Source organism: Phocoena sinus, chromosome 19 (assembly GCF_008692025.1).
Source record: "Phocoena sinus isolate mPhoSin1 chromosome 19, mPhoSin1.pri, whole genome shotgun sequence".
In the NCBI taxonomy this organism is placed as follows: domain Eukaryota; kingdom Metazoa; phylum Chordata; class Mammalia; order Artiodactyla; family Phocoenidae; genus Phocoena; species Phocoena sinus.
This window is the reverse complement of record NC_045781.1, coordinates 55,685,228-55,712,514: the sequence shown is the minus strand read 5'-3', so window position 1 is coordinate 55,712,514 and position 27,287 is coordinate 55,685,228. Positions and strand designations below refer to the sequence as shown.

Below are 27,287 nucleotides of genomic sequence, written 5' to 3'. Positions count from 1 at the left end.
TGTGGCAGCACGATTTACATCTCTGCCTCGGTCTTTACGTGGCCTGCCCCCACCATGTGTCTCTGTCCCCACATGCCACTCTGTTTGGGTCCAGATTCCCCTCTTCTTCTAAGGACACTAGTCATTGGAATTAGGGCCACCCTCATCCAGTGTGACGTCATTTTAACAAACTACATCTGCGAAGACCCTCCTTCCTAACAAGGTCACATTCTGAGGTTCTGGGAGGACAGGTATTTGGGGGGACTACTATCCAACCATGACATCCATCTACCAGTTAAGAACAGTGGTTGGCACACACGTGGGTTTTCTGCTCCACACCAGAACACCCAGAGGGTGTTAAGAGGCTCACTCTTAAGTATGAGGACACCACGGTTGAGAACGGAGAACTGTCTGCCAGGACGCAGCCCTGCAACGTGCGGCTGGTTTTGCACCTCCACCGCCCGGGCGTTTCCTGGCCTGATGTCCCACCCTGGCCACCTGTCTGGGCAACACAGGCATCACACACTACCCTGGAGGCCAGCCCATCCGCGGAGGCTTGCTGCCCATCTGGCCACCACACCAGCCTCTCTGATCTTCTGGGTTGCCTTCTGTAAATGAGAAGACGGACGGCTCCAACCTCAGAGGAGAACGGGAGGGCGTGGCCTGGCAGGGGCATGGCCTAGAGAGGGCGTGGCCCCGTGGGAGGGCGTGGCCCGTGGGAGGGCGTGGCCCCGTGGGAGGATGCAGTTCATTGGGATGAACACAGCAGCCTCGTCCTGGTACAGAACAGGCACTAGATAAATGTGGGCTCTGATGGAGGAAGGGACAGGAAGCTCAACCTGACCGCTAGGTTCCCATCTAGCAAACAAGCATGGAGCCCCGCCTCTGTGCCAGGCAGGTCACTGTGTCCACATCACACACCAGGCAATGCCCCAGCCAGGCCGGCCCTGCCAGGGAGATGCAGGAGAGGAGCCCAGAGCATCTCGGAGTCTGAGCATGTTACCCAGAGGACCAGCAGTGTGAGAGGAAGTCCCTAACGCAGACAGGCAGCTGCCTCTGATGGAGACGAGGACAGGGTGGGGCTGAGGAGAGAGCTGGGCGCCGGGCCGCTGGGGCAGCTGCTCTATTACTGAGGCCTCTGGACACAGAATTACCCAGGAAAGAAGAAAAGCCTTCTGCGTTTAGCAAAAGCCTCATCTGTATCCTGGGAAGCTGGGGACCCGCCCACAGCAGGCAGGCTCAGAGGGCCTGGCAAGGCTCCAGGCCTCCTCCAGGGTCACCCTGATCCTCTACTCCGGCCCCGTCTGGCTTCCGAGTGAGCCTGAGCAGGGATCAGAGACCTTGGGCCCCATCACCTCTGCCGAGCTCCAGTCAGGGACACTGGCAGTGTCTGCTCTACTGGCCGCTGACAAGTGCCAGGTCCTGAGCGAGGCACTGGAGGGAAGTTAAGGCCCCCTGGGCAGAGAGGTGGCCAGGCTAGCAGAAGCACCAGGTCTCATGGCTCAGTCATCCACCCTGTGTTTACTGAACACCTACTTTGTGACACTGCTGTGCTCAGGACTGGGACAGAGCGGCAGACAAGACCCAAGTCCTTCCCCAGAGGGACGGGCTACACTGCCTTTGGGGTGTCCACGAGGGGACCAGACAGGGTAACACTGGGGCAGGGCCTAGAAGAGCTGGCCGAGGTGCTACTGTGAAAGGGGGCCGGAGCCTGGAATCGCCCAGCAATTCCAGTCCTGGGGGTGTGAACCCAAGAGAAACGCAAACACACATCCACACAAGACCTGTCCGGGCGCGTTCACAGCAGCCCAGATGCCCATCGACGGTGAACAGATGGACCAAACGTGGCATGTCCGTCCCATGGCATATTACTCAGCCACACAAAGGAGTGATATACCGACCTACGCTACCGCGGGGATGAGCCCTGAAAACATTCTTCCAAGTGAAAGAAATCAGTCTCAAAAGGACACACACCTGTGTGATTCCATGTGTATGAAATGTCCACACTAGGCAAATGCAGAGAGACTGAAAGTAGATTCGTGGTTGCCAAGGGCTGGAGGGAGGGGAGAGCACGGAGTGACTGCTAAGGGTAAGGGATTTCTTTGTGAGGTGACGAGATACCCCAGAATTCAATGGTGGCGATGGCTGCACACGTCTGTGACCAAAATCCACTGAACTCTGTGCTTCACATGGGTGAACTGTTGTAAAATTCCTATTTAAAAACTGCGCTTAACACGTGCAAAATGCCATTTTTCAAACAGTGGGGTGTTTTCGAAATTACAGAAATTAAAAGAAACGAGTACGTGTTATCCTCTGGTCAGACGTAACACAGGTGCTTGCAAGGCTTCCGTGACAAGGGGCTTTGCGGGCAGGGCCGTGCAGGCTCAGGGAAGGCAGCAGAGGCCTACAGCAGGGGAGGGGTGGCCAGCCAGTCCCCGCCAGCCCAGCTCGCCCTGGACCCAGCCAGCTGGCGCGGGGGGGGGACTGAGGACAGGCGCCACAAGGCTGCTGTCTGCAAACCATCAGTGGTCCTCGGGGGCCTGGCCTTGGGGGGGGCGTGTCTGGAGCTGGCAGGGGCCTTGCCAGGGATCGAGGGGAGTATGGGTGGCCACCAGCCACCCTGAACGGGGACGCGTGGAAAGGGGTCCGAGGCCCTTCTGAAAGACAGGCCACCGTCCTCTCTTTGCAGTGGGCAGGGAGCGGGGGGGGGGGGGGGGGAGGGGACGGTCCCTCCAGGGTCAGCCAAGGGCTCGGCCGGCCGAAGGATGGTGGACGCAACTAGAGAGGACTGCTAAGAAGCTGCCTGAGGCCGTGGCCAATATAATAACAACATCACATAGTGCGTGGCATGTGCCCCATGGGCGCCGTTCTGCAAACCTCCCACTGCCCCAGTGAACCCGCAACAGCCCGAGAATAGGAACCAGTATCACCCCTGCTGTACAGACGAGGAAACTGAGGCACCAAGGGGTCCCGGTCACACCGCTCTCGGCCCCAGAGCATCCGCAGCTGCTGTAGCAGTGACACTGGCTGTTCTCCCGGGGGTGTCCGGGCGCCGGGCTGTGGGGCTGCGCCCTCCCGCCCCATCGCAGGGCCAGCCTAGCACTTGCTTCCTGAGCCCCACTCAGGGCCAGGCCCTGAGGCTCCCAGAATAACACCCCTCCCTACAATGACCATCCATTTCTACCCGCAGGACTGGGCGTCCCACGATGTTACTCAGCTCTGACGCTAACACCCAGAGTTAGCACGACGCCACGGGTGGACAACGGCCCACAAGGGGGCCCCCCGGCCCGCTTCCGTGCCCATCGCCGGTGCTCCCCCGCTTCTAGCTGACCGGCTCTCAATCGGGGGCTCCCACGACCCCTTCCTCGGGTTTGAAAATTTGCTAGAATGGCTCACAGAACTCAGGGAAACAGGACTTGCGAGAACCGGTTTACTGTGGAGGATACAGCTCAGGGACCGGCCCCTGGAAGGTCCACAGCAGCCTGCTGGGTGGACAGCTGGGCAGTGGGAGCCCCGGTAACACCCTGGCCCTGAGGGCGGCCTGGCTGCCCGCCTGTCCCACGCGGTGGCACAGAGCCCGGAGCTCTGCTCTGAGGAGCTGTCGTTTCCACTGAGTGACTTCCAACGTGCAAGGTCCCTGCTCCGGGGGCGGGCGGTGACCTCAGAGGGAGATGCTCCCCGGCCCCCAGAGCTGGGGGTCCTGGTTTGCATCCCAGCTGTGCTGCTTAGTTTCTCGGTCTGTGAAACAGGCTAATGCCGTCCTCCTTGAGGGCTGCTAGCTATGCGAGGCCCATAAAACCCTGGAACGCAGCCTGGGCGTGGCCCTCCGCGGATCTGCCCCTCGCTGAGCCCCATGCCTCCTTCTGGAAGGCCAGGGGAGGGATCTGCAGCCGGGGAGCCCCACTGCCCCCTGGGACCTAGGGAAGGGGCGAGGCGGCGGGTGGGCTCTGGCCTGGCATCCTCCCTCTGCAGCAGTTTTGTTCCTCCTGACTGGGTATATTGGGCTACTAGGTACAATGAAATCTGAACAAACACCCCTGTTGCTCAAAAACCTTTCATGCCTGGGTAAGGCAGGAGTTCTCAGTTGTGCCCCAAGCTGGCTGAGCAAAAGACGTACTCGACTTGGTAAGTGAGGAGTCTGGGGCAGAAGGACTTCAGGCACGGCTGGATCCAGAGGCTCATACACATCACCTGGGAGCTGCCTTCTGTCTGTCTGTCTCCTCCACCCACACCAGCCCTGAGTTCTTCAACCTTGGCCTTGCTCTTGGGGGACTCATGCCACGTGATGCCCCCAGAGCAGCAACTGGAGGGGATGCTGAGTGCCCAGTGCCCACCCAGGCTGGTCCAATCAGACCACCCCCAGCATTGAGCCCATACCTCCCAGGACCCTCAGCCCAGGGCCTGGCATCCCCACCCAAAGGGAGCAGTTCCCACTGACCAAAGACCTTCTGAGCGGGTGCCAATGGGGGAGATGGCACCAGCCAGAACTGCCTCTCCCAGTTCGGCTCCAGCCAAGATAAGGCTCCCAGAGGACTAATGCTGGTGTGTAAATATTAGATACTTCTGTCTCCTGTGAGACCAATTACACAGATCATGGCGGCTCCCGCAGGACTCTGCCTTCCACTTACTGTATCATCATTAACAGCCTATTAGGTAACAGCTGCTCAGAGAGTAGGGGTGGGGGGCAGGCGGAAGAGAGGGGAGAGAGAAGGGAGATAGAAAAAGGGAAAGAGACAAAAGGAGAGAAAGAGACAGAGATAGCGAGGATGACAGAGACACAGAGGGAGAGAGACAGACAGTGACAGAGAGTCAAGGAGCAAGGAGAGATAGGCACATGGAATAGTCAGAGACACAGACATTCGGGGGAGAGCCAGGGAGAAGGCAGCTGTGAGCGCTCCAAGGGGGTGTGGGGCTCCTGGGGCAGAAGGCCCACCTGCCCATCAGGGTCCCCTGCCTGTCCTCGTCCGCCACCCCTGCAGCTGTGGTCACCCCATGCTGCCCTCAGTCCCACAGGCAGGCCCCAGGAAAGCCCTTCTAAGGCCAGGGCTGCCCTCAGCAGGCCTTAACCCCGCACCACTGGCTTATTTAACCCCCAGGGATTCCTACAGCCAAAAGACGAGAGTCACTGCGGCACAGAACCCCAGATCCTTCTAGGGAAAGGCCTTCGGGTGCATGTCCAGCCTGGCCGCATGCCACACCGTGGGTGCCCAGCACTTCTCAGAAGAGAAAGCCGGGGATCACTCATCTCCATCGGCCATCACGGACCAGCCCCCCTGGCACGTCTGCCAGGCACCCAGCCCCTCCTTGCGTCCCCTCTTCGAATCCCTGGGACAGCCCCATGGGGCAACCTATGCAGAGGTAAGGAGAAAGGACACACAGAGGCTGAGTGACCGGCCCGCCCAAAGCCACCCAGCTGGGGAGCCCCATGCTGGAGTTCAAGGCCAGGGACTCAAGGTCAGGGCCACGCTCCCGAATCCTGGCACAGTGCCTCTGGGAGCAGCCAGTCCTCTGCTGGAGGCTTAGGGACAAAACGCAGCCCCCCAGGACCAAGGGCTTGAGCCAGGTTCCCAGAGGACGAGGGGCAGAGCATCCCCGTGTGTCCGGCCAAGATCAGGACTCCTCTGGTGAACGGGCCTCTGCAGACCCTGATGCTCTCCAAGGCCACCTCCCCTTACTTCTCCCCACCCACGGGGCCCCCCTGCTTCTGCGCGCTGAGGTCCTGTCCACCCCAAGCCTCGGCCTCTCAGCACGGCTGCGGGCTTACCACCCGTCTGTCTGTCCATCCAAACCACAAATACTTACTGAGCACTCCCTACCCACAGGCGCTAGTACGGGCACTGGGGACGGCGCGAACGCGGGGACGCAGACCCCGCCGGCGTGGGGCCAAGGGCACCCGTGGTCAGAGATGAGCGCCAAAGAACAGTGTGGCCCAGTGGCCAAAGAAGGCCACGGTGACGGCGTGAAGGGGCAGCACCCGCGAGACGACTTGAAAGCCGAGGGAGAACTAACTTACACGTCCGGGAGGTAAAGAAGCCAGTGGTGCAGGGGGATGTGGGGTGGGGAGGGATACAAGATGAGGTCAGACAGGAAGGGGGCGCTCGTATCTGGAGACACCCCTGGAACCCTAAGGCGAGAATTGGACCCAGCCCGGGCCCCCTACAAAGCTGCTCGGGCTGAGTGTGGGAGACACACCACTGAGGGCCCCCCGAGCGCCTCCCCCCCTCCATCACTCAGAAGAGGTGGCAGATGCCCCCCACCCAGCTCCGCTCCCCAGAGAGCCCCCCTCGCATCACTTCCAGGCGCAGAACCCTTGGCTGCCCCCTCAGTCCCCTCTCCAGGCTGCGGGAGGTCTGGGGCCTCTGAGGGTGCAGATGGGGAGGGCCTGGTGCCCTGGAGCCCCCGCTGGGATTTCGGGTTCCCAGCCCTGCAAAGCATTATACTTCTCCTCCTTCAGGGCTGGGAATAATTAGGTGACCGGGAACATAAATCACGGCCTGGTCCTCTACATCTGCTAATCACATCTCCTGAGGATGGGCAGGCGGGGTGGGGTGCAGGGGCCTCCTGCAGGGGGGTCCCCGCACCCCACGTCCACCATGCTCCCCCAGTGAGGGTGTGGGGTGCTGGTGGGGAGGGTGTGGTTCCAGGTTCCCTGAAACTCACACCCACGCACAGACACACACACCCACCTACACACTCACCCACTACTGACAGCACACCCAGAGACAAAACTCCCATACACACACACACACACATTCACACACATACATTCGCATATACAGACATATCCTACACACACGCACACGCACACGCACGCAGACAGGATCCCCCTAGTGAGGAGCGGGAAATTGCAGTTTGGGGATTTGGCGCCGCCTAGGGTCTGTCACTGGAACTGCCAGCCTGAGACCTGGCCCGCCCCAAGGCAGAGCCCCCGCCCTGCCTCCTCCTTCCAGCCAGGAGGAAACTTCTTTCTATTAAAGGCCCGATAATCTGTATCAATTCTGGTATATATGCCTACAGGAAACACTCAATTAACTGGCAATGGGAGGGAGGGTTAAGGGCTATTTCAAGAACTAAATATATGAAAAATTTAAGGTAACTGCCTAAAAGACTAACGCATGTAACTTTATCTCAACAATCCAACCAAAAGGGGCTCAAAAGGAGTTTTTATGACAGCCAGGAAACTCCTTCTCCAAAGACAACAATAATAATAACGGGCCAGCCAGGGCCACTGCTGCCTACCCCAGTTGTGATGCAAAGGATTCTTTTAAAATAAATGTACTTGGGACTTCTCTGGAGGCCCCCTGGTTAAGATACTGCGTTTCCAATGCAGGGGGCGAGGGTTCGATCCCTGGTCGGGGAACTAAGATCCCGCATGCCGTGTGGAGTGGCCTAAGTAAAGAAATACATTTTATTTAGGGAAAGGAGGATCCTCTTTAGATAAAATTATGAAACGAGTAGTGGCGTAAGTATCGCGTGAGGGTGAATATGCCAAAGCAAAAGGTGGTGCTGGAGACGTCCTCGCGGGCGTGGGAGGGGGGCTCTGCCTTTGGTGTCCGTCTTTCAGGGAGAAGCAGTAACCCAGGAAGGTTCTTTGACCGCCCAGGTCACTCAGCTCAGCGGCACAGCTGGACATCTGAACCAGGACAGTGTTTTGGACACAAAATGGTCCCCTGGCCCTCATCTCGCCCCCCCTGCTTCCAGGCAGCACATGGGGTCTGGGAGGTGCACACACCAGGTTGACTGTCCTCAGGTGTACCGCTCAGGGCCACCGGCCCACGGTGTTCCTCTCAAGTCAGTCAGTCTGTGACTCAGTTTACCGCTTCATCCACCCTGCAGCCTTTCACACACCTGACCCTTGAGCTTTTCTCTGTCCAGACACCTCGCAGGACCCCCTTACAAGCTCCCTCCAGCAGACACCTGGCCGAGTGGTGACCCTGCAGCAACAGGACAGAGCAGAGGGGGCAGCCCCGCCAGCTCCGAGCGTCTCGAGGGCGCGGCACCCTGGAGGCACCCACCACCCGACATCTCCTGGGCCTTCCCTCCACCTCCATCACCGCCCTAAGGGAACATCTAACCAGAGAAAGCCACCTCCACGTTACTGGCCTTTGAGCCAGTAATAGAAAGTCCCCTGGCGCCTGGTAACATTTCATTTTACACCAAAGGCTTTTAAAAATGTTAAATAGCAAGACACGTGACTTTTAAAAAGCCAAACAGCATAGCACTCTGTACCATTACGTGAGGGTCCCTCGGACTTCAGAAGCGACCACTGTCCACACTTTTCTGCACCTTTCCAAAATCCACCATACACACACGTGTGTCTGTGAGTGGATCTGCTCCTGGCTTTCCCACCGAAATGCCTCCGGGAGCTTTCCGCTCAGCCCCGCCTGCTGCACAGGGGCCCGGGTTGATTTCACAGTCCTGCACCCTAGCAGGGGCACCCGGCGGCCTGGGTGCACAGTGCCGCAGTGGGCATCTGTGTACCCCACCTTGTCTGAATGTGTCAGGCTGCTCTGGGACATGACGCCCGCCCCCCCGAGGGCCCCTCTGGGTGAAGTAACAGCAGGGGACGCAGTCCTGGCAGCAGAACTGTTAGGTCAGAGGGATGTGCGTCCCATAATACCCGCTGTCTTCTGATGTCTCTCCCGCTCCGGGTGGCCTCTAGAAGTTGGAAAAGAGAATGAACAGATTCTCCCCTGGAGCTTCTGCAAGGAACCAGCCGTGCTGACACCTTGATGTGAGTTTCCACCGAGACCGATTTTGGACTGCTGGCCTCTGGACATTACTATTCAGATATTATCCAACACAATTAAGATTACAAATGGGTGTTGTTCTAAACCACTGTTAGTGTTCTTCTGTCACAGCAGCCACAGGAAACTGGTACCCTTGTGGGTTCCCTCGCTGGCTACCCAATACATCCCCGTGGGGAACTTTACAAACACACCCAGGCCTCACCCCAGACCAGTCATATCGGAATCCCCTGGTAGCACTGGCAACTGGATTTTTCTAAGGGACACTGCCCGGACCTCCTGCTCCTGGAGCCCCAGCACGGGCCACGGGCACACGTCTCCTTCCCAACGGTGGCAGACCAAGGCAGGCCGGGGCGGGGGCTGTGCTGGGGTGATGGGGAACGGACAGGGACCTGGCTGGACTTGGGGGCGCAGGCAGCAACTGGGAGGGATCAGTGGCCTTCCAGGGGCTGGCTCCCTCCTGCAGCCACCAGAAACGATGGGCAGGCTGCCCATTTCCGGGCCAGAGGGCGCTTGAGGAGGGTGCCGTAAAGGGTGGCTGGCCCACCCTTAGTCCTAAAGCCAGAGTCGGGGATAGAGCTGTGTGAGAGAACCCTTCAAAGCCTGGCTGGGAGCCCCGCCACCTCCGAGAAGCCCTCCCTGACCATCTTTGCAGGACTGAGGACTTAAAGCAAAGAGTTCAGGATTCCTGCAGACCTCAGCTTGAATCCCTGTTCTGTCACTAACTGTGTGACATATTCCCAGGTCAAGGCACTAGTGGGGACACACCAGGTAAAAGACACAGTTCTTTCTGAGACTCACTGACACTCCCTTCCCAGTGGTGTGGGGTAAATGTTTAACAACCAGCTTTCTGAAGAGATAAAAACAGAAAAAGAGCAACTCTGATTCATAGCATCTGCCGATTTCCGTGGTGTAAATAGCCCCACCACAGCTGACTTGGGGACAGGTGTGCAGGGACGGGAGGCGGCATGAGGAAACACAACTGCAGTGAGCATCTAAAAGTGCCAGGTGCCCGGCTGGGGCTCCTGCGGTGAGTCCGCACCACGGCCCTTCAGAGTGGGAATCACCAGCCCCATTTTACTGATGCAAAGACTGAGTCTCAGAGAGGGAAAGCAGTGAGCCCGTGGCACACAGCTAGAAGGTTCATACCTGGGTCTGTCTGCCCCCAAAGGGGGAAGAAAGGCTCATGACAGCACCCCCCACCCCACCCAGGAAGACGGGAACCTGCTTCCTCGTGCACCCTGGGCTGGACCGATGCTCCAGGGTCTCAGGACCTCAGATGTCATTAATAAGGCATTTTTCCAAAGCGAGCCTGGACAGTCAAAAGCAGGGTCAGAGCATCTCATCTGCCATCTGTGGGGTGGAGAAGGACCCAGCCTGGCACCCACAGGGAGAGTGTGGTCAATTACTGTGGGGTACACGGAAAGCACCCGGGGCTACACGTTTAATCAGAACCGCGCCAGCCGCTGAGCACTGCACTTGTGTTCACTTACTTCATCTTCCCAAGAGCCCTAGGAAGACAGCACCCATGTCCCCACCTTACAGACAGTGAAGCTGAGGCTCAATGACACATAAAGTCACCCAGCTCACCGATGATGCCACAGGCCCACAGCCCTGATTTTTCCAGGCCCTCGAGCCTGTATCTTCCCAACAGGCTACAGACTTTTATAAATAGTTAAGGGCACACAGTTCAACATCCTGCCCGGTGCTTAGGTACAGAGGGACATACCCTGTACCCAGCAGATCGACACAGAACATTTCCAGCCCTGAGGGCTCTGTGTTCTTTCCAGACTGACAGGTCTCACCGCTGTCCTGATGGGCTGCTTGTCTGTCCTGGGATCCAATGGAACAGATTCTTGACTCCACCCGCCGCCAGCCTAAAGGCCCCTCATTCTGGGATCTGGGATCTTCAGGATTCCAGGGTGGGGTTTTATGATCCGGTACCACGGGGCCCAGAGTGGAGGACAGATTTAGGCTGAACCACGGCAAGTGGCAAAATCACAGACTGTGCGTGGAGGAAAGGGAACCCTCCTACACAGCTGGGGGGAATGTAAATTGGTGCAGCCACTATGCAGAACAATATGGAGGCTCCTCAAAAAACTAAACATACAGTTGCCGTATGATCCGGCAATCCCACTCCTGGGCATGTATCCAGACAAAACTCTAATTCAAAAAGATACATGCACCCCTGTGTTCACAGCAGTGCCATTCACAATAGCCAAGACACGGAAACCATCTAAGTGTCCATCGACAGAGAATGGATAAAGAAGGTGTGGTACCTATATACGATGGAATACTACTCAGCCATAAAAAAGAAGGAAATAATGCCATTTGCGGCAACACGGACGGAACTAGAAGTTATCATACTAAGTGAAGTCAGTCAGAAAAAGACCAATACTGTATGATGTCGGTTACACGTGGAATCTAAAATATGACACAAATGGGGCTTCCCTGGTGGCGCAGTGGTTGAGAGTCTGCCTGCCGATGCAGGGGACGCGGGTTCGTGCCCCGGTCCGGGAAGATCCCACGTGCCGCAGAGCGGCTGGGCCCGTGAGCCATGGCCGCTGAGCCTGCACGTCCGGAGCCTGTGCTCCGCAACGGGAGAGGCCACAGCAGTGAGAGGCCCGCGTACCGCAAAAAAAAAAAAAAAAAAAAAAAAAAAAATGACACAAATGAACTTATCCACGAAACAGAAACAGACTCACAGACAGAGAACAGACTTGTGGTTGCCGAGGGGGAGGGGGAGGGGGAAGGGAAGGATTGCGAGTTTGGCGTTAGCAGATGCAAACGATTATATACAGAATAGATGAACAACAAGGTCCTACTGTAGAGCACAGGGAACTATATTCAATATCCCGTGATAAACCGTAATGGAAAAAAATATTAGAATTTATATATATACATACATATGTATAACTGAATCACTTTGCTGTACAGCAGAAATTAATAAAACACTGTACATCAACTCTACTTCGACAAAAAAAATTTTAAGGCACCCAAACAACTTAAGAAAAAAAAAAAAATCACAGACCATGGGTGATGCCCCAACTGTGTTCACAGGGGAACGGAGTTACCCAGAAGAAGCCCCCCACCCCCTGGCTGTGTCCCTCCCCGCCTCCCAGCCCCAGCTCCCCTCCTGCATGGTGGCCATGGCCTCCCTGGAGAGCTGTGGCTGGGGCTCAAGGGCAAGATGTCTGACCCTGAAGGAGCCCGAGCCCCAGCTCCAGGGAGAGGCTCAAAGGAGGGGGAAGGCCAGCTAGGGGTGCGTCCACATCCCTTCTTATGGTTCTTTCAGGACCCCCTTCTCCCCACGCCTACCGACCCCCCTGTGCAAACTGCCCAGGGGAGTGGCGGGGCGCATTTCTGACTGCTTTGCTCACACCCTGTACCTCACTCCACACAGTTCTGTCCCCGCGTAGGCACCTCAGCCACCTGGCCCCCTTTCTCCATGTGAGTCACGGTGGTCTGTTACAAGCCACTCTGGTCAGGACACCTTCCTTGCTGCCTGTCTACAGCTCTGCTGGGCGGGTCTCGCCAGCCAGTACGTAGTAGGTCTTCCTTAGGTGTCAGCTGGATGAACTGACTAAATGAAAGTAGGAAATGAAAAGAAGGGGTGCGGCCAGGGTCGGGGGAGAGGAAAGGGTGCATGTTGCACATGCCTCTGTTCTGAACAGGCCCGGGGTCCTGGGCCACCAGGGAGAGTCCGGCGGCCCAGTCTGGAGCCCACCCCTGCGGGGGCTCTGACCAAATCCTGCCTGGGGGGGGGAGGGGGGGGTACGGGGGAGCAGGGAGAGGGGCCAAGACAAGCAGAGGGCCATCCAGAGCCCCTTTCCAGGACACACGGAGGTGAGGGCTCCTCTCACGCACGGCCAGGATTCCACCAGCAGATCCAGGATCCAAGGCTGACGAAACCCCGGTGCCCGAGGATGCCGCCTGCCGCCCGGGGCCCGAGCCTCCCACACCATGCCTCCACGGCTGAGGCTTGATGGCCTTCGAGGGCAGAGGGATGTCTCCAGAACACCCCCCCCCCCCCCATGACTGCCTTCGTGGGAGGCAATGGTTCTGGAAGAAAAACAAACAGGCGCTGGGGAAGGTCAGGGCAGGCTGGCGGGGGGCTGGGCTGGAGGGTGGCCCCCCGGGGTGCCCTATGGCGCCAGGCCAGGGTCGGGCCCTCAGGCTCTTCTGACTGGGCCTGGCAGGGAACTCGGGCAGAGAAAGTGTCCCTGGCAGGATGCCACCCCCCGGGGGTCCTCCTGTGCCCACGGCCAGTGCTCCCCCGCCTTGGGTCTGACGGCACCATTGGCTGGGTGGCCCAAGCCAGGACCCCGGGCGCTACTGTCCCCTCTTCCCCACTGCCCCGTCTGCGGCCAAGCCCTTGGCTTTGCTCCCCCCCTCCACCCTCTCTTCATTCCCTCAAGCAGTAATTACGGGGCTCCTAGGATGTCCCGGGTCCACTCAAGGCACTGGGGTTGGAGCAGCAAACAGACCCATCCTGCCCCAAGGAGCTTCACCCGCCCACTTTCAAAGGTCCCCAGTACCTTCAGGATAAGGCAAACCCCCAAGCGTACACCCAACGCTGTCAACTGCGAGTCTGAACTCCCCTCTCGGGACGCCTGCCCTGCCCTGACTGTGGACCTGCTGGAGCTCATCCCCTCCTCCAAGCCTCTGTCCACGCCAGCCACTCTGCCCGTGGCCCCTGTCCACTAGCCCTTCGGGAAGTCTCCCTCACCCCCTCCACAAGAGGCTAGCTTCAAACTGAAGACCCCTGGGGTGAGGGGGAGGTGACAAACGCGCTCAGGGTGTACGTGATTCACAGGAGGCCTTGCAGGAGGAGAAGGGTGCGGGGCCTGAGGAAGGGGTAGCAGAGGCAGCTGGGCAGAGGTCCCGGGGGGCCTGGTGGGAGCCGGAAGGTCGGTGTGGAGCAGGGGTGTCCCCTCAGAGTTCCTGGGGCGCTCCACCTAAAGTGGAGAAGGAACTGCTGGCCAGGGATCCAGGCCACTCTCCTGCTCATGAACCTTCAAGGGCTCCCTACGGCCTGGCCACAAAGTCCAAGAGATGCTGGGTGTTGGCACCCAAGAGCAGACGTTCCTAGCCTTCACACTGGCCGCAACGTACCCAGCCACCTCTACTCCAGACTCAGGCACTCACACCTGCTGTTCCCTCTCCAAAACACACCTTTCTCTCTTTTCTACATCTGACTGTGTTTTCACAGCCCCCCTCTTCCTCTCAGGGAAGCCCTCGGTTCCATCCCATCCCTCCCTATTCTCAGGCCCTGAGCTATTTGTGTTACCCACTGCGTCACACTCCTTGAACTAGGAACGCGGAGCAGCCCATGTTACAGCCAAGGGTGAGGCACAGAGAAGTTAAGTCACATGCCCAGGTCACACAGCTCGGAAGTGATGAGGCTGGGCTGGGAGCCAGGCTGGGCTCCTGGGTGCATTATGCAGCTTGGACTGTCTCCAGCCTTGGCCTTGTGGCGCTCGCTTCGCCGTTCATTCGTTACTGTGCCCCCAGCCGGGCCCTAGGCCCTGGAGCTTCTAGCCCAGCCAGCCAGAGGTGAAGACCCAGCCAGGACGATGCCACAGGGGGTGTGATAATGAACCACCGTGGGTTCTATCAGACTCAGACCTGAACGATGGGAGGTTAACGCCGAAATCACCATCTGCCCTACAACCGCGGCACCACAGGGGAGGCGCGCGGCCCTGGCCTCAGTTTCCCCCTCTCTGCAATGGGGGCCAAGCAGCTGGTCCCTAGGTCTCCCGCCCCAGGGGAGAAAGCCACATCCCACGGCCCTTTCCATCCCGCGGCCCAACGGGGGGCCTGCCCGGGAGCCACACCGGCAGCCGGAGGAGGGAGGAGGCAGGAAATCCGGGCAGGGCGGCGCCCACCCCCAGCCCCGGGCCAGGCGCCGGAGGGGACGCCGGCTGCCCCCAGAAACACGCTGCAGATGCGCGAGGCACTGCCAGCATTCCTGGAAGGTAACGCCAGGCCAGGCGGGGGGCGGGGGTACAGCCCCAGCCCGCTGCCAGATGTGCATCGCGAACAGCTGCCCCCGGCTAATAAGGTCAGCTCCTGGCTCCGGCGAGCCGCGCACTCACCCGCCGCCTCCGCCAGCCTGGCACCCGCGCCGCCGCGCTTCCCGGGGCGGGAGGTGCGCCACCTCCCCGTGGAGGGGCCAGAGCCAACCCCAGCCCTGCTGCGGTGGACGGGGGGGGGGGGGGGGGGGGGGGTTAAGCCCACCCCCACCCCCCGTTGATGGGGAGGGGCCAGAACACCTCCCCACCCCCTAGCGGTCGGGCGCGGGGAGAGGTAAGAAGCCGCCCCTCTGGGAGGCAGAACTCCCTTGGGGGGCAGGAGGCTGGAGTGGGGCAGAAACACCCAGCCCGCCCTCCTACCAAAGCCAACACTTCCCTGCTGCTGAAGGAGGGCTGGGGGGTTCGGGCGGGCTCTGATTTTCTATTTTACGAGCTGTTTCCCTTCTGTGACCGAAAGGGGAGACCTGGTGCTGAGCCTGGGGCCGTGGCTTGAGGGGGAAGTACTCGCATTCCACGTGCCCCCAGGTTGGGGATCCCCACCGCGGCCTGGGCAGGTTGCCTGGGAAGGGCAGCTGCGGGGACCCTGGGGTTCCTAGGATTCCCTGCCCCCTCCCCCAGCCTCACCCCTCCAGCCTGCCCCCTCCACCTCGCCCCACCCCAGGAACACCCTGTCCTCCATCCAGAGAAGTGAGGTCACCTCCCTGCGGGTCGAGGGGCGGGTAGGGGAGCCAGTTTCGGGATCGGGGCCCAGATTCCGCTCCTCCCTTCCCCCCAGGTCCCCCACAGGGCTGAGGGCAGCCCCCCTCCTGCCCCGTCCCAACCCTCCCACCAGATAAAGGCGCCGGCAGCCGCCTTTGTTTCTCTGGTGTAAACCGAGCCAGATGCGGTCTAATCCCCCAGCTGGGCTGGATCTGCTGGCGGCTGTGGCTCCAGCGCCTCCCAACCCCTCCGGCCCCTCCCGTCCCCGCTGTGTCCGCTGCCTGGCGTTCCCAGGGTTGCTGGGGGCTGAGGGAGGGGGCGGAAGGGAGCAGGGGCCTGGCAGCCTCAACCTCACCTATGTCCCGCCCGAAGGCCAAGGGCAGACAGAGTAAGATCACGGGCTTTGGGATCAAGCCCTCCTGGGCCCAGCCACCTTAGGTGAGTCATGTGACTTCCCTGAGCCTCGGTTTTCTTGTCTGTAAACTGGGAATGATGAGGTCACAGGTTGTAGGAGGCTTGGTAAGCTCAGATGCTATTATTAGGATCTAGAGTGATACCTCCCTGACCACCCACTGTGCACCACATGACCCCATCTAACCACACATCCCATGTCCAGGGCATGGAACAGCAGTGACAGTCATTGAGGTGCCCATGGGACTCCTCAGGCATGGCGCATTCCCTCCTCCCAAGGACCTGAGAACCCGAGGAGGCTGGTGCTAGTATTAACCCCAGTGCACAGACGAAGCTGAGGCCCAGAAAGCTCCCAAAGCTACTAAGAGACAGGATTATTACTAAAAATGAGGAAGTGGCCCAGAGAGGTAAAGTGACTTGCCTAGGGTCACACAGCAAGTGAGAGGCAGAGAGAATCGCTGCCCTAGGGGCAAATATAGGATGGGGCAGGGGAGGGCACCTTCCCAGCCTTTGCTTCTCTTGTAGCACTAGGTGGGTTCTTCAAAGTGCAGTCTGAAGCCCTCCGGAATCAGACCCCTGCAATACTTTTTAAAAATGCAGATTCTGGGGCCTTGGTCTGGTCCTACCGGTGGGGGCCGCCCTGGACTCTGCATTTATTACAAATGTGGTGGGGGATTTGAGGCGCTGCAGTCCGTGCTGCCACCCAGGTGGTCCATGCCATGTATGAGGGGCAAGGCAGAAAGGGCCTGGGGCAGGCCAAGCCGAAAGCAGCTCGGAAGGGGGCTCTCTGTCCCCTCTGGGACCGGCCTGCCGGCCCTGGGCCACCGGGCTGGGAACACAGCCTCACCTGGGCTGGTTCAGCCCGGAGGCAGGCGGGCTGCCAAGCACAGAACGGGCCAGGAGCGTCTGATGGACACGGCGCCTCCTTCCAAAAGCCATTAATCATCCAGAGAAACTCCCTGTCAGTCTGTCTGTTCCCAATGCCTCCACCCATGCACAGCATGCACACATGCACCACTTGTGCCAACACACGTACCACGCATGCAGGAACACCCCCCCCCCCATGTTCACAAGCCACTCGTGTAAGCACACACACTAGGCACACAGGCTCTGCATGGGTACACACCACACACCACACACCCGCACTGCACACTCACGCCACATGCACGCACATGGGAACACACACAGACATGTACGCGCACGAGTCTGTCAGAGCAATTCCCACCCGATGAAAGGAGACAAACGCGGCCCCTGGAGCTGTTCTAAACACCCCAAAAGGAGAAGCAGCCCCCTGCAGCGCCCCCGGAGGGCCCCAGCCGGGTTCCGGCTCCTCATTCCTTTGCTTGGGGCAGCAATTCTGTCAACCTGGTACCTCCCCGGTGCTTTTCATCCCCATCCGAAGCTCTGGCTGGTCGGCAGAGTGATTAATAAAAAATGAGGGAATGAATTAATGATTGGCTGATAAATGTGGTTTGGCAGACGCCTCGTCTTTGCAAGCAGAGAGGGAGGTAACTACCCGGGTTCTTGGAGGGAGAAGGCTGGTACCCAACTTCCCCATGCATTCCACTGATGAGCACAGGCCAGGGGCGGGGGCGGGGGGCCCGGCCACAGACAGCAGCCCCCAAGAGGCCCCTGAGCGCAGGTGCCCTGCCCACCGCCCCCTATGACCCATGGCCGCACACCCAGAAGCCCAGCCACGGGTGTCCTGCTCGTGTGCGTCACACGCTGGAACCTGGCGCCATTCATTCACGCAGATCAGAAAGGACACAAACACAGGGTTGAGATCCTGAAGATGCAACCCGGGTGGAGAGAAGCTTTCTTCAGCTGGAGTAGTCAGGGAGGCCTCCTGGAGGAGGTGACACTTGAGCATTCAATGAAAAGAAGCTGGTACTCTGGGCAGGAGGGCAGGTACCATGCTGTATCTGAGGGCAGGGGGGCTGCTGTTTCGACAGGACCCCCCCCCCCACCACTCCTAGAGCCTAAGAAGGAGCACAAAGTGAGGGTGCGGGGTGGGGGCTGCCTTCTCTCTGCCTGACACCTCACACAGAAACTCAGCCGGACCTCGTTAGGGCCCACGTGGCAGCAGAGCCGGCCTGAGGGTCTGTCTGTCCTGCTCCCAAGCCCAAATCCTCTAAGCAGGACAAGGCACCGGGGAGCAGTCCTGTCCCTCTTTGCTCCAGACACTCAGAGCCCATCGACACCCTGAGCCCCCATCCGCCCGCTCCTCTGAGGGTATCTGACAGGGTAGTCTGAGCTCCTGCCCGGGGGTAGCAGATTGGTGCTAAAATGGGCAGAACATTCCCATTCAGAGTGTGCCCCCCGGGAAGCACCTCGTGGCTTCTTTGGGATTCACATGTTCTTTCGGGTTTAGAAGGCAGCTCCCAAGAAAGAAGTCATAAAAATGCTTGGTTCCATGTGGCCTTGCGGCAACAAACGTACCTCTGAAGAGATGCACCAAAAGCCAACAACTTGGTTCTCATCTGCCTGCCAAAAAGGTCACCACTGTTCATCTCCCCAGTGGGAGGAAGCCAGCATCTCCCCAACTGGGTGGAAGCAAGTCTGGCCGGGCCCAGGCCCCAGCATCCTGGCACTCCCTAAACCGAGGGCACAGGGGCCGCCAGGCACTGGCGCTGGCGGCTGTCAGAGAAGAGCTACAGAGTGACCCCCACCAGCTGGCAGCACCGGGGGTCCCAGAGGCCAGTACCATGATGACTCTCCATTTGCTTCTGCAAGTTTTTCTAAATCTTCCAAGTTTTCTAAGATGACCAGGCATGGTTTTGTGCTGAGGAAAGAGTAAGTGTTATTAAAGACACTCACAGGAGGAAGGAGCAGAAATGACCTTGATACAGAAGTGAAACTCTGAAGGTTTCAATGGGCTTTGGGGCCTAAGCACTTAGCTGCCTGAGAGCAAGACCCAGTGGAGCCATCATACTGCTCACGCCGGCAGCTCTGCCCAGGGAGCCCCTAGGGACGGGAGGAGGAGGGGCTACAGGCAGCCAGCCACCCCCCATTCCAGCCACGCATCCAGCTATCGGTCCATCTATCCATCCACCTAAGCACCCATCTGTCTAACCATCTGCACACTCAACCATGCATCCATTCATCTGTCCATCTTTCCATCCATCTAACCATCCACCCAAACATCCATCCGTCCACCTATCCCCATCATCCCATGCTTCCATCCCTCCATCGATCCACTCATTCATCTGTCCATCTACCCATCCATCCACCCATCATCCATCCATCCTTCACCTTTCCATCATTCTGTCCTTCCACTCACTCATCTGGAGTAAGCAACTTTTTTCATTTTATCTAACCAGCATCCGTCCCTCCCCAGCCTAGTGGGCCTGTCCACCAACACACTCCTTTTCCCTTTACAGGGGCAAGCCAATCAGAATCTTCCCTGGGACACTTGCTAGGAACTGCTCTCCCCATCCCTCTTGGGAGTCACTAGATACCAGCCTAGAACTGTTCTTAGCTGTCTCTGACATGTGAGGAGAAGCTGCCCAAGAATGAATTCCACACAGGAGAAGGCGGAGCTGAGGATGGAGACAGGGGGATGAGCCTGGGTCCAAGAGTGCCTGGGGCCAGCTTCACCCTCACCACGTACGTGGGGCAACAAACGCCCTTTTGGAATTGGGTTTGTGGCATTTGCAAACAGAAAGGGGCGTGGGTAACACAAGCCCTTCCAATACAGTACAAGGTGATTTAGAACCTTCTAGATGTTCATTCCTGAGTCAGACGAGGATGCCCAAAAGACAAATAAGCCCTGTTCTGGCCTGCCAGAGGCCGACCCCCAGTTGGAGTTGCAGCTCTAAAACATGAACAAGGAGGAAAGCCACCCAGCCCAGCTGCTCAAGGCCAGCATGGGGTCAAAGGCCAGACAAGGCCCCTATCACTAAGCCTCAGTTTCCTTTATCTGTAAAATGGAGACAGCATCCCCTATGGTGCAGGGCTGCTTGAAGATCAGGCTGACTGGGCTGCTCCCCCACCAGCCAATCCTACCCTCTTTTTTTTTTTTTTTTTTTTTTTTTGCGGTACGCGGGCCTCTCACTGTCGTGGCCTCTCCCGCTGCGGAGCACAGGCCCTGGACGCACAGGCCCAGCGGCCACGGCCCACGGGCCCAGCCGCTCCGCGGCACGTGGGATCCTCCCAGACCGGGGCACGAACTCGCGCCCCCTGCATCGGCAGGCGGACCCTCAACCACTGCGCCACCAGGGAAGCCCCTCCCCCTTCTTTTTTTGATGGCACAGCCTGCTCCGCATAAAGTCTAAGAAGGTCAGACACTCATGTTCCCAGTACCCCTGCAATTACAAACGGGCATGTGGCCAAGCCCGGAAAAGTGGACCTCAGTTTGCTAAAATCTTCTGGGAAACACCCGTGCCCCAAAGGGAAAAGGGCAAGGGAACCCCCTACCCTTTCCCATCCTGCTTTTGGATGCTATCCTGGGGGAACGTAGTGCTTGGAGCTGTGGCAGCCAGCATGCAACCACGAGGCAAGGGCCAAAAGAATTATACTCAGATTTACTTTGATTTAAGGAAAAGGTCATCTCTTGTACACCTGGGGCTGTGGGCTGAGGTCTGCACTCTCACTATTGGTTGTAGGAGGTGGTCTCGTGAAGAAGTTAAAAGCATGGATTCTGGAGCCAGCACTATCTACTACCTGCTGGCTGTGTGACCTTTGGCAAGTTACTTAACCTCTCTGTGCCTCCGTCTCCTTCTCCATAAAACATGAATGATATTTGTGAGTGTTAAGTGACTTAGGATACATGAAAACATTTTGCACGGTGCTTGGCACGTAGAAAGTGCCCCCGATAAACATTAGCTCTAATTAGCCATCGCTGTCAAGAGAATGTGGGGATGCGGGGGGCGGGGGGGCCGGGCCAGTGGGAAAGCCAGGCGGGCACAGAGGCCCAGGCCCGCAGGAGCTGAACAGGAGCCACGAGCCTGCTCCCAGCCTTGGCACTGCGGAGGCCACGCTGACTCTCTCTGTGTTCACCCTGCCAAGGCCAGAGCAGTGGGCTCCAGCCTGCCGATGCCTGCAGGGAGAGATGCCCCGCGACGCAGCTGCCCGCCTCCCTCCACTCCTGCCGGCCCGGAGCCAGCCTGGCAGCCCCGCGAGGTGGGCGCCCTGCCGGCCTGGGGGGACCTCAGCCCGGGCCTGGAGATGCCCTCCCACCTCCACTCTGCAGGCTGCACTCCTGACTCCCAGCCGTGTGACCACCCTTCGTGGAGAAGGTGGTATCCCCTCCACCCCTCCCGCCGGAGCCGACCGTGGAAGCGATTCCACTTGGCAGCCACGCTGCAGGGAGTCGAAAACAGTTGTTTGGCTTGTCGGATGCCCAGGCCCTGCACAGCTCGACACAGGCTGCCGGGCTGGGGGCCGTATAACTCCTTTGGGCGTGTTCTCTCTCTGGGGAGGGCGGGAGACCTCAGGCCTTTGCAACGGGGTAAACTGAGACATCTTTCTGCACACCTCCTCATCGGACACAGCGGAGCTGCCCTCCTGCCTTCTGCGTCTACCCACGACTCATATACAGTTCTCACGGGGCCTGGGGAGCTGCCAGGATCGATGCGAGGCTCCTACACACGCAGGGACCAGGCTGCTTACACACAACACCGCCTGGCATCTCCATGACGACCCCAGAGACAGGCACAATCTTCACGCACATTCTGTAGGTGAGGACCCGAGGCTGTCAGAGAGCATGAGTGAGTACCTTGCCTGGGTCACAGCAGTTCACGGCAGGGGAGGGATTCAGCCCCAGGCTTGGCTGACCTTAAAGCCTGGGCATTAACTGCACTGACTCAGCATTCCCAGAAGCTTCCGGCCCCAGGGCTTTGGCCTCCCCCGGCCATCCTGCACGTTGCTGCCCAAGAACAATGCTTACAAGCCTCCCCCGCTCAACAACCTTCAGTGGCTCCCCAGCACCCACAGGAAAAAACCCCAAATCCTGGTAAAGCCCTCTCCATCTCTGACTTCTTGACATCACCCCGGTAATCTATTCACTCCTCCCCACAAGCCAAGTGACAGGGGTGCTTGAGAGCCTGGACTAGGCACCACCTCCTCCAGCAGGCCAGGCTCGCACCCACCACAGGGCCTTTGTGTGTGCTGTTCCCTCTGCCTGGAAGCTACTCTCTCCCCACTGCCCCTCTGCTTAAGGGCCCCCTCCTGGGAGAGGCCATCCCCCCGACCCCGCTCTCCTGCAGTATTTTCTCCACTATGCACTTCTCACTACCCATCAGGGAATTCTCGTGGCACTGATTTGGGTTTAACGTCTGAGGCCTCCGATTAGACTGTGAGCCTGTGAGGGCAGGACCTTGCCTGTCTTGTTTCCTGCTGTATCCCCTGCACCAGCCTGGGTGAAAAAGTGAGTGAGTGAGTGAGTGAGTCCCCTTCTCCTGGGGCCCACCGCAGAGCTAGCATACATCTGGAGTCCCAGCTGGCCTGAAAGGACCCGCCTCCCATGTTCTCTGCCTATGCTTATCCTCCCCAACTCCCAAGGTTTCCCTCAAGGGGCCCAACCACCCCTCACTCTGGTCCCAACCTCCAAGTCCTTCTCCATGAGTCCCCCAGGCGCTCCTCAACGGTGCAGATGTCCCCACACTTGCCTGTGCAGCTCCCGCCACCTGAATCACCCTTTCTCCCTCCCCTACCCGGCCAGCTCCTGCACAGCCCTCAAGAGCCCTTCAGGTATTCCCTCCCTTGCAAGGCAGAACTGATCACGCCCCCTTTTGACACCCTCTGTCCAACAGACACACCCACTGCGAGGTCCTCGTGTCTTTGCCCTCACTGATCACAGCGCTGCATACAGCAGGTGCTCGCTACACCGCTACAGGGTAACCCACTATCTCCTGTCAGGTCCTTCACAACGTACCGGCCCCCTGACTGGACAGGAACTCTCTGATGGCACGGGCTGTTTTGTTCATTGCCACATCCTCAGTGCAAAACCCAGTGCCTGGACTCCCCTGGTGGCACAGCGGTTAAGAATCCGCCTGCCGACGCAGGGGACACGGGTTCGAGCCCTGGTCCGGGAAGATCCCACGTGCCGCGGAGCACCTAAGCCCGTGCGCCACAACTACTGAGCCTGCGAGCCACAATGACTGAGCCCGTGTGCCACAGCTACTGGAGCCCACGCGCCTAGAGCCCGTGCTCCCCAACAAGAGAAGCCACCGCAATGAGAAGCCCGTGCACCACAACGAAGAGCAGCCCCCGCTCGCCACAACTAGAGAAAGCCCGCACAGCAACGAAGACCCAATGCAGCCAAAAATAAGTAAGTTTATTTGAAAAGAAAATCCAGTGCCTGTTGGATGGATGGACAGACAGATGGACAGATGAGTTGGGCAGATGGATGGATGAAAAGAAGGAAAAATGGATGCACGGACAGATGGATGGACAGGTGGATGGATGCCCAGAGGGGAAAGAAGGATGAATGGACAGATGGACGAAGAGAATGAAGGAATCAACTAAAACAGAGATAGGAATGGACGGAAGAAGGAAGGAAAGGCAGATGGGTGGATGCAAAGATGGGTGATGGATGCATGTGTTGATAATGGAAAGAAAAATGGATGCATGGGTGGGTGAATGGTTGGATGGATGGAAGGAAGGAAGGACGGATGGATGCGTGGATGGATGCGTGGATGGATGGGTGGATGGGCGGGCAGGCAGGCAACTGGATGGGGAGGATACCACTGCTTAGGTTACTTATTAGGCTTTCATGGGTAACCTCAGTTTTCTGACCAGATGAAGAACCACCCCCAGTCTTCCCCACCCTCACCAACAAGTGCTACCACTGCCTTGAGTGAGCAGAGGGGAGGGGTGGTATCTCCTTGGTCCTCCAGCTACACACACACGCGGCGGGGGCGTCACGAGAGCCCCTCAGACCGTGTGGTGAGGCTGAAAGCATGTGTCATCTCCTAGCAGGGGACACTTATTGGGCCCTAACTCCCTACCCGGCCCCATGCCAAGCCGTTCTGTGGAGACTCTACCTGGGCTGGCAGCAGGCTGCTCCCTCACTTCATCAAGGGGAAACTGAGGCCCAGAGAGGTTAGATTATTACCCACGGTCACACAGCTCTAGGCAGCCGAAGCAGGATTCGAACCCAGAGCCCATACTCTCAGCCACTCTGCCGCCCGCAGGCCCCACCCGTGGCCGTCATGTTCCACCTCCCCCTCTTAATTCTACTTACTTCATAAACTTCCTTAAGTCGACTCACTGTTTAAGCTTAAATAAATTTAAAACGTACATGAGTACTCTAAAAAGAAAACCAGTATTAAACAACATAAATAGAAAGTAACCCTAAAAATACATACTGTGAAAACGAAGCAATGCTATTCAGTTTTAGCCAAATACTACTCCCAGTGAAGGCTTGGGACCCGAGGCCTCTTCTCTCCCTATTAAGAATGGAGATCAGCAAGTGTAATGGTTTAAAAATATGTCCACAGATGCTTTGACATGCCTCCCTTGAAGAGGTAGAGCCCTTGAATTTGGGCCAGACTTAGTGATTCACTTCCAATGAATAGGACGTGGCAGAAGTGACAGTGTGTGGCTTCTGAGACCAGGTCATTTGAGGCACAGAAGTTCCTTCCTGGTTCTCTCGTGGGTCACTGGCTCTGGGTGAAGCCAGCTGCTCTAGGGAGAGACCCACATGGTAAGGAACTGAGGCCTCCAGCCAACAGCCCTGTGAGACGTCGGTCAAACCTTCAGGAAAGACCGCAGCCCCGGCAACATCCTGATTACAGCCTCATCAGAGACCTGGAGCCAGAAACACCTGCCTGAGCCACTCCCCACAGAAACGGTGAGAAAACAAATAACTGTTGTTCCAAGCTGCAACGTTATGGTGTATTTTGTTACACAGCAGTAGACGACTTGTACAGCAAGTGTTCGGGAGGCATTACAGACAGCCTGAGACTCTCCATGAAGTAGTCAGAATGATCAAAGGGCAACTGAAAGGGGAAGAAGTGGACCTTGACGGGACTCAGTGTATTCTCTGATGCCATGTCCATGCCTGCCCACCGCAGCCTGCCCCCCACTCAGCAGCCAGAGGGAGGGGCGTTACGTGAATCAGGTCACATTTCCCTGGGGAACTGCCCCCATGGATCCCCTTCCCACTTGAAACTCCCAAGGCTACATGTCCTCCAGTCCCACTGGCCTCTCGGACCTCCCCCTGGGATCTCCTTCCTCCCTATTCATCCACTCCAGCCATGCCGGCCTCCTGCTTTACCTACAAAACCCCAAGCTCATTTCCCATCAGGGCCTCTGCACGGAGCGCTTTTCTGTTCCCTCTGCCAGCACCACTCCTCACCTGGTCTGCCCCCTGTACCTCCACAGCATCTGTTAGTCAATCCCCACACGGCCCCTGCTCCCCGACTCCCTCCAGCCCTCACCATCTCCACGATGATAGCTGGTTGCGTATTTGTTCCCTTTCTTCTTCTCAGTCAGGCTCCCGCAGCAGAAGGTACACTGCATGGGGGAGGGATGGGGGAGCAGAGGCAGGTCTGTCTTGTTCAGAGCTGTCTTCCTTACTCAGAACAGTGCCCCACACATAGTGGGTACTCAACAGACCTTCAGGGAATGAATGATGGAGCTTCTGGATCCCACCAAGGGCTGGGCATCCAGGAAACCAGCAAGTGGGAATAGAAACGAACTAAGCTAAACTGGACCTGGACCAGACCCGCACACAATTTTCTGCCACGGTTTTCCGCTCCTTTGTTCTCGCCACTGTGTCCCTACACAGGAAGCCTCTGAATGTGCCCTGTGGGGCCTGGGCAGTGTCTCTGCCTCAGAACGCCTTGAAAATGGTACTGGAAATGGGTATGGAGTTTCTGCTCAGGGTGATGAGAAAGTTCTGGAACTAGACGGTGGTGATGGTTACATAACAGAATGAACATACTTGACGCCATTAGACTGGACCCTTTAAAATGGTTACAGTGGTAAATTTTACATGGCGTTTATTTTTTACACAATAAAGAAGTGTAAAAAAAAAAAAATGGTGCCGGCCCCATTTGGCCGCCATCAAGTTTAGCAGTTTGCAGATTTTAAAATCTATAACACTGCTAGGTCTAAAGGCATTTCTCTGTGTTTTCCTGAGATAGACACATGGGTGTGATCGCTTTGATGCCTGCCTGCCCAGTAAACCAACTTCTCCTTCGTACAACTCATCAGAAAACGAACAGAAACATCAATCTGGTAAAACCACCTGGAAAATGAAATTCTGAGACATTTCACAAACATGCTTTGGGGCTATACAGTATATAATTTAAAAATTTTTGTTTTCCTCTTTCTTACACAAAAATTAAACTAGAAAGAGGAGAAGAAAAATCATGGTATGAATGAAGCCCTGTGGTGGATCCAGACCTCTGCGTGGGGAGGGCCAGCGCAGGAGGGGGACCAATGAGACAGAAAATAAATAAACGAAAGCTTCCCCATCTCCCAGGGAGAATTTTCGACGGGAACCACCTCCACGCGCCCAGTCCATGCAGCAAGCCAGGATGCGTTTTTTAATTGGGCCACGTTTTCAGCTCCCCGGGCTGCTCCAGGAAGAGTTAAAATCATCACAATTTTCAAACTGATCTGACAGAGACGCTGGTGCATGGCTAAGGGGGGCAGTGGGAATCGGCTGTTTGGAAAATAGATGTAAACCTCTTGGGAGAGTTTTTTCAAGGCTTAAAGCTGCTGGTGGGCTCGTTTCCACCGTCCACGATGCCCCAGAGAACTAATGCACTTGCGCCGGGATGTGAAAATATCCCCCGTGGAGGCCACGGACCTGCGACCACTTCACCAACTCGCTGACGGGCGAGGGACGCAGGAGTCCTGCTCCGGCCCCGAGTCGGGGCTGGGGCTCCACACGCTGCCAGCTCTCGACAAGTCTGTCCCCAAGGTCTCCCTGCGCCCGGTTCGGGGCAGAGGCTGAGGGAGGAAGAGGCTGGGGCCTCCACCGTAGAGCACGTGAGGTCGTTCCACTGAGGACCCCAGAGGAGGCGGAGGGGCACTGGGGGCCCGGCCAGGTCCCCTGTCAGCACGGACGCGGCCGAGAGGAGGGGAGATGTGGAACCAGCATCCTGGCCTCTCCTCCAGGTCCCCCCGGCGGACCCTCGGCTGCAACGTGGCCAGCTTGGCGTAGGCCTCTCCTGTCCTCCCTGAGGCGGGCCAACGAGTCAGGGGTGACCCTGGGGGACGGGGACCGGGAAGGACAGCTGAGTCAGCACCCACCAGATCAACTGCAGCCACCAGAGGCAGAAAAACATCCCAGAACCGCCCAGGGCCTGCCACGAGGCCTGGCCCCCCGCCCAGGCCAGGGGCCGCGTGCCATCAGCGCTCCCCACCCCCGCCGCGGTGCCGGGGTGACTGGGGGCCGCGCTCCACCCGCCCGGAGATTGCTCCTTGGGGACCCGGGGTTATTTACGGGGCTGGCCGCTAT

At 58.1% G+C, this 27,287-nt stretch overlaps 1 protein-coding gene across 2 annotated transcripts in view; it reads right to left on the bottom strand.

The window, feature by feature from the left end:
• Positions 1-27,287, bottom strand: part of GSE1 (Gse1 coiled-coil protein) — a 420,610-nt gene that overhangs the window by 351,224 nt on the left and 42,099 nt on the right. The gene's annotated exons all lie outside the window — the stretch shown is intronic.